General features: G+C 55.9%; 1 pseudogene; it reads right to left on the bottom strand.

Annotated features, from left to right (window-relative positions):
• Positions 1 to 8,106: 8,106 nt before the first annotated feature.
• On the bottom strand, positions 8,107 to 9,629 carry LOC140222447 (putative F-box protein At3g25750; annotated as a pseudogene).
• Between the last annotated feature and the right edge of the window lie 300 nt (positions 9,630 to 9,929).

Genomic DNA, 9,929 nt, shown 5'->3' with positions numbered 1-9,929 from the left:
CCCCGAAGCCACCTCGCCCTCCGTCGCGACCGCCGAGGCAGGCGCCTCCGCCCCTGTCGGGGCCTCCGGAGCAGGCACCTCCGCCTCCGCCGGCGCCACCCCTGCCATGGCTCCCTGGGCGGACGTCCCCGTCTCTGTCGCCACCGCCTCCTCCGTCGTAGACGCCGGGGCGGGCGTCCCAGCCTCCCTCGCTGCCGCCGTTCCCGCCGTGGCCGCGGGGGCAGGCTCTCCTCCCTCCGTCGCTGCCGACGTCCCCGTCGCGGCCGCTGGGACATCCGTCCCCGTCTCCACCACCGCCACTCCCTCCGCCTCGTCGGCGTCGAGGTCTATCACCTCCCCAGCCTGAGGGCCCCGGGGAGCGATACTCTGCACCGCGGGGTCGGCCGAGGAAGAGGAAGGTGGAGCGGGGTCCGCGCCCTCTCCCGCGCCCGGTGACGGCACCACTCCACCGGTCGCCGCCACGGGGGCCACTTCCGCGGTGGGACCCGCGACCTCACCAAGAACCCCGCCGCTCGCCACGGGCGGGGCCGTGGTCCGCTCCGCAGGGGCGGACGACACCCGCAGCGCCTTCTTGGGCGCCAGCTGCAGCACGAGGCCTCGAGGGGCGGCGCTGCAAAACAATTGACAAACATCAGCGAAAACAACACAATGCATGGAAAGGAACGAGGTTCGCGAGGAAATTCAACTCACGTTCCCCCAGCGCAAGAACGGCTTGCGCGCTTTGCCTCCGAGCCGGACGCCGACCCCGGGGCATCCGGCAGCGGCCGCTTGTCGCCGCTCCTCTGTTCCTGGGCCGCAGGCGCGGGGACGGGGGCGGGCTCCGTAGACCCCCTGGGGAGCGCTCCGCGCCGACCCCTGGGGTACGGCCCCAGAGCTTTGCGGGACCAAGTCCCGGGCGGACGATCCGCCCGCCTCATCCCTCGCGGCCGTTTGGGATCGCGTCTCCCGAATAACGAGCGCGCCCGACCGGGGGGAAAGGATAAACTTCTCCTCGTCATCGTCATCCTCCTCCTCTTCCTTCTCCTCATCGTCGTCATCATCGTTGTCGTCGTCGTCCGACACGACCTGTCCTCGTCGCCGCCGTTGGAACTCCTTGGCGGCCCTTTTCTTCTTTTTCGCCGTCTCCTTGTCCTTGCGGCGCTTTTGCTTCTCAGCAAGGAGACGGTTCTGCAGCCACCGCTCGGCGTCCTCCGGCACCGGCGGGCGCGAGTCCACGACCTGGGCCATGCTGCCCTACAAACGCAAAAAGGCCTCGCGTCAGAGCGGCGAACCAAGAAACACGAGAAAATAAGATTGGTGCACAAAATCCTCACCAGGTCAATGAAGTTCTCGTCCGGGCGCATCGGAGGGTGTTCGGGTACCGGGTAGTCGGCGTCCTTGTCCTCCAGCGCCTCCCGAATCCGCCGCCGGATCTCGGAGGCGGCGAGCGCACCCGTCGCAAGGACGGTGCCCTCGGTCGGCACACCCGGGGTCATGTCGGCAAGCGAGCGGACCCGGAGCATCAGCGGCGCCACCCGCCGGGCGTGGTACGCCCCGATGACTCCGGCTCCGATCAACCCCCTCCCCTTCAGGTGCTCGATGGCCTGCAGCAGGGCATGGATCCGCTTCTTCTCCTTGTCAACCGGGTCGTACACCCACACCTCCGGCGCCACCTCGATAATGCGGCCAGTGAACTCCGGTAGGGGAGAGTTCGAGTAGTTCTTCATGTAGAACCACTGCTGATGCCACCCCTTGTGGGACGCCGCGGTCTTCATCGCCATGTACTCCTTGGCGCGGGTATGGCGGAGGTGGATTCTAGCGCATCCTATCGGCACTGGGGGCGACCGCTGCTGGCTCCCCTTCTTCTCCGCCTTCTGGTACAGGCTGACCGTGAAGAAGTACTTCCACAGCGAGAAGTTGGGCTCGATGCCCAGGAACCCCTCGCACAGCACGACGAACGCCACGATGTGCTGGATCCCGTTGGGATTGAGGTGCTGCAGCTCAAGCCCATAATAATGCAGGAGCCCGTGGAAGAAGAGGCTCGGCGGAGTCGCGAACCCCCTCTCGTGGAAGTGGGCGAAGGAGACGACATAGCCGGCGGGTGGCGCTGGCGCCTGCTCCGTCTCCGGAAGCTCCCACTCACCCGCCTCCGTCCTCTTGCAGAGGAGGCCCTTCCTCACTAGGCCTTCGGCGCGCGAGGGGCTGAAGTGGGAAATCGCCCAGGATCCCATCGCCGGAGAGGGAGGAGCTCGACGGAGGATGGGGAGAAAGGGTGCGGCGCTGGACGGAGGAAGATGAAGCGGGCGCAAAGGAGCTGAGGGCGCGCGAGGAGGCGAAAAGGCTTGAAGGCAAATGGCGGGCGGAACCAGCGAGGGGAAGTACTCATTTTATAGGGAAGGCGCGACGGAAGCAGAACTGATGCCCCTATCGTAATAAATGCGGCGCCAGGTACGCCCCCGTCACGCCCGTTTTCTTTCGGAAACTGCGCACACGACCTGCCACAGAAACATCCCCTCTTCCCTCGATTTGCGGGTTGGCACCCTCCACCACTTCGTCTCCCGGAAGACACGCACACGACGTCCTTCACATTCGGCCCAGGACGCGACATCCACTACGATTCGGCCCAAGGCCCATCGAAAGGTAAAAAGGGATACGGGGCTGAAAACTCCCCTACGGCCCATTACGATCCAGAGGTTCGAAGGCTGGCCCGCCACGGGTTCGACAGCCGCCTCAGGATAACCCTGAGCGAGGGGTGAGAAGAGACGGGTCCGCTAGCGACCGTCACCCAGGCGCGCGACAGCCCAGGGCGTCTCAATCTCACATTCGAGTCCGGACCGACATCAAAGTTCATGGTTTTTCCCCGAAGAAAGGCAACGAGCCCCCGGATCCGACCGAACGGACTCGGGAACTATATGAACTGGCTGACCGGAGCCTAGGGTACGCCACCAGCTTGGTCCAAGCCGGACCCCCCCGAACGGGGACCGGGATCCCACTCGAATCAACCCGTTAGTAGCTCACCGAGCACCACGGTTCGTCCGACGAGGATAGCGTGGCACGGCTCGCCCCCTCCATCCTAGCGAACGGACGCTTGAGGGGGAACGAACAAAAGTCGACCCAACCTCCGACCGGTCCCCTGCAACGCGCGGGGGCTCGGGGGCTGGCTTCGCAACCTAAGGCCACGCGGGTGGTCTCAACTCAAGGCTCGCAGACGGAAGGGAACGATGAGAAGTCCTCCCGCACTGAGTCGCTCGCAGGATGCATCGCCTAATTGATCCCCTCGGCCAGGCCATCCGAACAACACCTCCTGTTCCGGATCAACCGCGAGGATCCCATGCTAGCGATCATAGCAGCCTCTGGAGGAGCGTCCTCGCTCCACCACAGGCTCAGGGGCTACTGTTGGGGGAAAATATTAACGATCTCCCCAAGTCCAAGGAAACAACAAAACGTGAAGGCCCAGGCCCACCTAAGGTAGCAAGATTGCCGTCGGCCCAATATGGGAGGGAGAGGCCACGTTCCGCCTCGCCCGACCCAACGTCCCGAGGTCGGACATTCCCGACCCCTTGAAGACTAAACTCCACCTCGTCCGACCCAGGGTACCGGGGTCGGGAGTGCCCGACCTCGGTCGCAAAACTCTGCCTCGTCCGACCCGGGACGGGAGGGTCGGACTCGTTCGGGCCCACAAGATAGATATCCACCTCCGGCGTAGATTGGAGGATCACGGTGTTGATCTCGTGGGTCCCCCAATCGACCTCACCATAAATGCGCCGCGGCCCTAGCATGCAAAAAGGGGCTGGCGCCCCCAACGCAACCTGTCGCGAACACCCATGCGCGACCGTGCGGCGCAAGCTGCAGTGACCGCGGCTCCCTCTGATTCGCCACAGGGTACTCAGGACCCGCGCCGGCCGGCACAGGAAGGCGTCCCGCTCGTTCTCGCGCCCCGCGCTCCTGATGACAGGGATGCGACGTCCGCGTCTCACGGGTGATCAGCAGGATAACAGAATCGACCATCCTCCCCGGCGGGCACAGATGCCAAGGCTGAACATCATCATCGCGCTCGGCAGCAACGGCGACCAGGGAAGATCATCGACAGGATCTGGAGGAAACCGCCCTCCCTCGACGGACGCGCTGATAGGGACCGGAGGCCGGAGCGAGGGGCGGCGGCCCTGGGTCCCTCTTCTTATGTTACATTTTACTCGGCTTATCTTTTTTACTTCTCCTCACGCCTGGCTCAATTGTAACCCCGAGCTCCCCCTTGCGCTATAAAAGGAGGACCGGGGATCCTGAGATAGGGGACTCTCTCGAGCGAACAGAGCACACTCACACCCACTTAGAGCCTCAGGGCACATCCAAGAGACCTAGGATCAGCTCCCTCTCTCGTACTCCTGTAACCCCTACTACAGAACCCCGCGTGGGCAACACGAGCAGCTCCCGATACTGGACGTAGGGCGTTCCTTTGCCCGAACCAGTCTAATCCCGTGTCTCTCACGTCACTATCCGAAACCTTACGCGCATAAAAGAAATTTACTAGTTTAAGTCTTGATCCGCAAATCTTGACAACTACACATAATGACTTGTTTTTTAGACGGAGGGGAGTACACCTTAATAGTCTGATCTCCAGTTGGTTTGACAGGGACCCCAGGATAGAGCATTTCTATTTGCGGGGCTAAGCGGTGTTGGCACTGAGGATGGGCTTACCGCCAATCGTTTACTATGCCATTGTGCCATTGACGGGCATTCAACTCACAAGCGGCATGAGCTCCCGATGAAGGCGACACGCACCCGCTCCCTCGTGCTCTTTTACCTGCCCACAAGTTGATGCTCGCTTCCTTGCACGACTCACGAGTGGCTTCCTCTCCTGTTGTCTTGCCATTCTGCTCGCTGTAGTGAAAATGTGAGATACTATCTGCCGCCGGGGCACTTGCGCAGAAGCAGGGCGCGTGGACTTGAGCAAGTCTTCGACGCTTACCCGAACCGAGATTTTCAGTTAACAATTTGTTATTTTAACTTTAGCACGATCGTAATGCATCTAGAAACCATACATCTAGCACTGACAAAAAAAAGAAGGCTTCCGCGTTTGCTACTTGGTGAACAACCTCTGCAGGTGCAACAGGCTTCACCCTGTGCGTGGTGTCCATCTGGTTGCCTGCAGCGGCGAGCTTTTGCTCGTGGTGTTGCGCTGGGGCAGCCACCCGTCGCTGGCTGAAGTCTACAAGCCGGAGTGGACGCTGAACCAGAGCATGTAGCTCCGCGAGAGGGTGATGGACCTTGGTGACTACTCGCTGTTTGTGGGTCAAGGAAACACATTTGCCCTCTCTGCAAAAGAGTTTCCCATGATCAAGAGCAACTGTGTCTACTACGTGGATAGACCTCGGGAGAAACAGTACTGGATATCTGTGTTCCATTTGGAATCTGGTGCTTTGGAAGAAATTCCGTACCCAATGGAGCTCACGGAAGATGCAACCAACTGGACACCGCGTGCCTGGTTCTGTCCTAGATCACCCTTGCTCATGCAGCAGTGAGCTCAAAGCATGTCTTTGTGAGTAAGTTGTTCGTCAGATTCATTTAGAGGCTCATTTAGAGTGTGAGAATTTCCAAATTCCTTCATGTGCTAGTTGTTTAGAATTATCATGCTTTATGTTGGAGAAAACTGCCAAGGTCTTGTGTGACAACAGATTCCTGAATGATATATTTTTGCTGTATCAATATAATAGTTGTGCAGTTTTTCTCCTTATGAAACTAATAAAGCCAAATGATATGATGTGGTTTCCGTGGGTTCCCTGTGCTCCCAAGCTCTGAATGTCCCTGGTAGGCTTGTTCTCCATGTATCTTCAGTAAATGTTGCTCTGTAGTTTAGATACTGCTTCCTCGTCAGGCTTTAAAATAGGCATTCTCCGCCATTACATGTGCGGATAGTTGGTAACTGTTTGAAGAAATTAAACATGCCAATACGATCACGTTCTGCAATCGATCATCTGCTGGCATGACATTGTGAGCAGAGTTCCTTCTGGCAGGCGGCACATTTGATAACACGGCACGTTATATTATATCTGAATTCTCGTGTAACTTTGTTTTGGTCTGAGACAAGAGTGTTTGCTAGCATGGAGCAGGGTCCATGCCTTGGCCACATTGTCATATTTTGTGATAGTTCTGTTTCCAACGTTGTTGAGTTTTGATCTTTTTAGAGCACTCTCACATGTGTCGTACTGCGTAGGAGAAAGACCGTTTAATGATTACATCAAAGGAATGGCATCGAACTCAAGGTTTCGATTTTAGAACTTCTCTACAGGTTTCGAATTTAGATCTTCTCTACAGAACAGAAACCGCATACAAATCATATTGGATTCACGCAGTCACGCTGCATGTTTGTTTGTTTGGACATGTATTGTTTCCTCTATTGTCGAAAATGTACGAGAGAATTTGTTTTTTTCCGAAACGAACCAGACAGGAGAGCTGCCTGTCTGCTGATTATATTAAAGAGGAGTTCTAGACTGGAAAGATACAAGAAAGAGAAAAGAAGAGAAAACCAAAGAAACTTGCCCGGTTGAATTGGGACATCAACATGGGTAACCAGACAACTCAAAACTGCCACACCCGACCGGTTGGATTGGGATATCAACACGGCCTCATCACTCCACTCGCCACGGTAGCACCCACCAACATCCACGCTCGTGTATTCGCTGAAACCTCCGTACGTGACCCTACGCGTACGAGAGAATTTGTGCTTGCTAAGCTTTCTGCGTAAGGCTGGTGCTTCGCACCTGATCTAACAAAGGGGAAATCACGCTTGAAACTACAATTACATGTGGCACACCTCTGCAGTACCTTCACACGAATTCTACTCATTACCTGTTCTGTCGCTAATTTGCTACCGTCTTCTTAACAGGATTCATCCTCGGCGGATATCCCATCCCCACGCATCCATTAACCATGATATCCCATCCCGACGCATCCATTAACCATGAGCAGCATGTGAAGCTGCGACGGGATTGGCGGCAACCCAACACGGGATTTCCGCGCAATGAGCCTCATGTTCGGCCGGTCTCCATCTCCACCTGGATGCACCAGCACGTGACCTTGCAGAGGGCTGCTTAGAACTCCTTACAAAAACCTAGGGCCAGTTTGGCAGGGCTCCGGCTCCTCCTAAAACGGCTCCAGCTCTGACTTCTTTAATGGAGCGGCTTCTCTGGTATCAATAAACCCGTTTTCGAAGGTGTTTGGCAAAACGGCTTCTCCTATATTATTAGCTATGGATATAAGAGGTCAAATGTCCTATATACCCTTGGATATATATTTTTTTAATAGATGAATTGAATGTTTAATAATAATTTATAATTTAAGTCCATTTGAATTAAAAAAATAAATGAAAAGGGATTCTCTCTCCTTTTCTTTTTTTCTTCTTTTTTTTCCTTCGCCTTTTCTTTTTTTCCCTTCTCCTTTTCTTTTTCCTCCGTGTTCCCCATCACCTCTGGCTTCCGCCGCTTTCTCCCTCACACGTCGCCCGGCCCCCCGTCGCCACCCGGCCCTCGGGTTCCCGGCGCTGCTCCGCCTCAGCTCGCCGCCAACACTGAGCTCCACCGTCATCCCCGTCGCCGCGCTGCCTTGAGTCGCGACCCGGCCCTCGGGTCCCCCGTCGCCGTGCCGGCTAGCTCCCCGTCGCCTGGCCTGCCTGCGAGCCCTCCTCTAGGGCAAGCGTGGAAAACGGCCGAGGAGGAGCCGCGGGAGCCGGTTTTTTTTGGCTCCGCCTCCCCGAAAGGGCTCCAGAGAGCGCGATTCGCGGGGCTCCGCCGCCGGAGCCGGAGCCGTTTTGCTACGCGCGCGTCCTTTGGCAGGGCTTCGGGAGAAGCCGCTCGAGGAGCCGCTCCCGGAGCCCTACCAAACGAGCCCCTAATGTATGTTGAAACAGACACACAGAGACATGTGGCGTGAATGGAGTACAATTTTTTAGAACTGAATGAATCCATAACAGTTTTATGTGGCCTCTGTTCTGCACTACGACATAACCGAACAGAGGCCGAAAGTCGTGAGATTTCACATGGCTCCCGGTCCATGCTGGTGAAAACAGATCTCTGAGCCACCTTTGCCTTCTACGTTTGTCAACAGACTCCTGCCACATTTGCCAAATGGAAGTTACATGGAAATTCAAATGTTCCATATTGATACTGGGGGGGAGTGTGACTAGCTTTGCCATACAGTTAATACAAACAGTTTTTAGTTTATGCTATAACTGCCATATTGAATCTACTATCTACTTTGTTCGGTATAACTGTCAAACCTAAAGCAACAGAAGGGCCATGTTCTCTACTCCCAGAATGTAGGAAATTAACAGTGGATATTAAGTGTGCCAAAAAAATATGCAGATTCTGATGAGTATCAGAACTGAAGGAATTTCATAGGGAGCTTAATGCATTCTATAGACTATTATGAAATTCCCACATTCTAAACAAGCCCTAAACAAACAGCTTATTCATGAAGACGACCTTCAAGACTGCTTAAGGAAGGGTTTTCTAGGACAAAACCAGGCATATGGCGTCCGGTTGGTTCTGCCTTCCTTGAGCTTCTCCATGTACGGAATTTCTTCCACAGCATCAGATTCCAAATGGAACACAGATATCCAATATGGTTTGTTGCAAGCTATACCCGCATAGTAGATGCAATTCCTCTTGATCACAGGAAACTCCTTTGCAGAGAGGGCAAAGGTGTCGCCTCTGCCCACAAACAGTGAGTGGTCACCAAGGTCTCTCACCCTCTCATGGAGCTCCAAGCGCTGGTTAGGCGTCCAAACTGGTTTGTAGGCTTCAGCTGGCGACGGATGGCTTCCCCAGTAGTACAACACCACAAGCAGCAGCTCGCCATTGCACACGGCCAGGTGGACCCCACACACGGGGTGAAGCCTGGGACACCTGCAGAGCTTGTTCACTACGGAGCAAGCGAAGAAGATTGGAGCGCACCTGGGAGAAGGATCAGATCCGGTGTTTAGATCGCAGATAACAATGTTCTGCTGGATATCGATGTAGTATGCTTTCCCTCCATGGAACGCGACGGTGTCGATCTCGCATGTGCCTCGCTCGTTCATCATGGTCCAGGTGGCATCTCCAGGGCGCCAGAAGAGAGTCTTCCGCCCTATTTCTCCTTTTATCTGAGCAGCGATAGCAATCCAGTCCGACGATGTGAGTGGATCATCGGAGATGAAGATTCGGGTGAGGGGACTCAAACACTGGAGGGAGATCTCGGTGCTGGAGAGGGGCTCCCAGAGCACGAGCCGCGTTGGGGATTGGCCATCGTCAACCAGGGCCAGCCAACCCCGGGACGCGCCGCAGCAGTAGGGGAGGCCTGCCGGTGGAGCACCGAGTTCCAATCTCCGTCCGTCGCCACGAGGGAGGCGGAGGGAGTACTCGCCGATTGGTTCCAATCGGGTCCGACCCACGCGGCCGGTAACGACCCATGGGCGCAACGCGGCTGGGGGAGAGGTGGAAGCTCACCAGTGGGTGCAGACCTGGTGGATGTGGAGGTGGTCGGCGTCGGAGGAAAGCCGGCCGGAGACCTCTTTGAGGAGATCGGCGGGGAGGGAGGACCAGCCGGCGCCGGCCATCAACGGGTGAGGGGTAAAGCCGTAAGGGTTATACCCCTTTTTCTTTTTTCTTCTTCTTTTAATTACTCACCCTTTTCTAAACTATAAATTATTTCGCGGTAATGCTTAGGTCAGGAGGTCGGATGCCCCAACCAAAAATTGGACACCACAACCTAGAGATCATGTTGCGGTGGAAAGTTTTGACACTAATTTTGTTGCGATAATTTATTGCGATAGACACGTGATGATGTTACAGCAGGGGAGACCCTTCAATCTTAAGGACGGATGTTGTCGTGAGATTTCTTTTGTATACTTTTGTTGCAATAAGTGTAGTGTGATGTTGCAATGGATTTCAATTAATATGTGATATTGAGGTGGTTAT

This window comes from Setaria viridis, chromosome 4 (assembly GCF_005286985.2).
Source record: "Setaria viridis chromosome 4, Setaria_viridis_v4.0, whole genome shotgun sequence".
Classification (NCBI taxonomy): domain Eukaryota; kingdom Viridiplantae; phylum Streptophyta; class Magnoliopsida; order Poales; family Poaceae; genus Setaria; species Setaria viridis.
The sequence above is the reverse complement of the archived record's forward strand: the minus strand, read 5'-3'. Positions and strand labels throughout refer to the sequence as shown.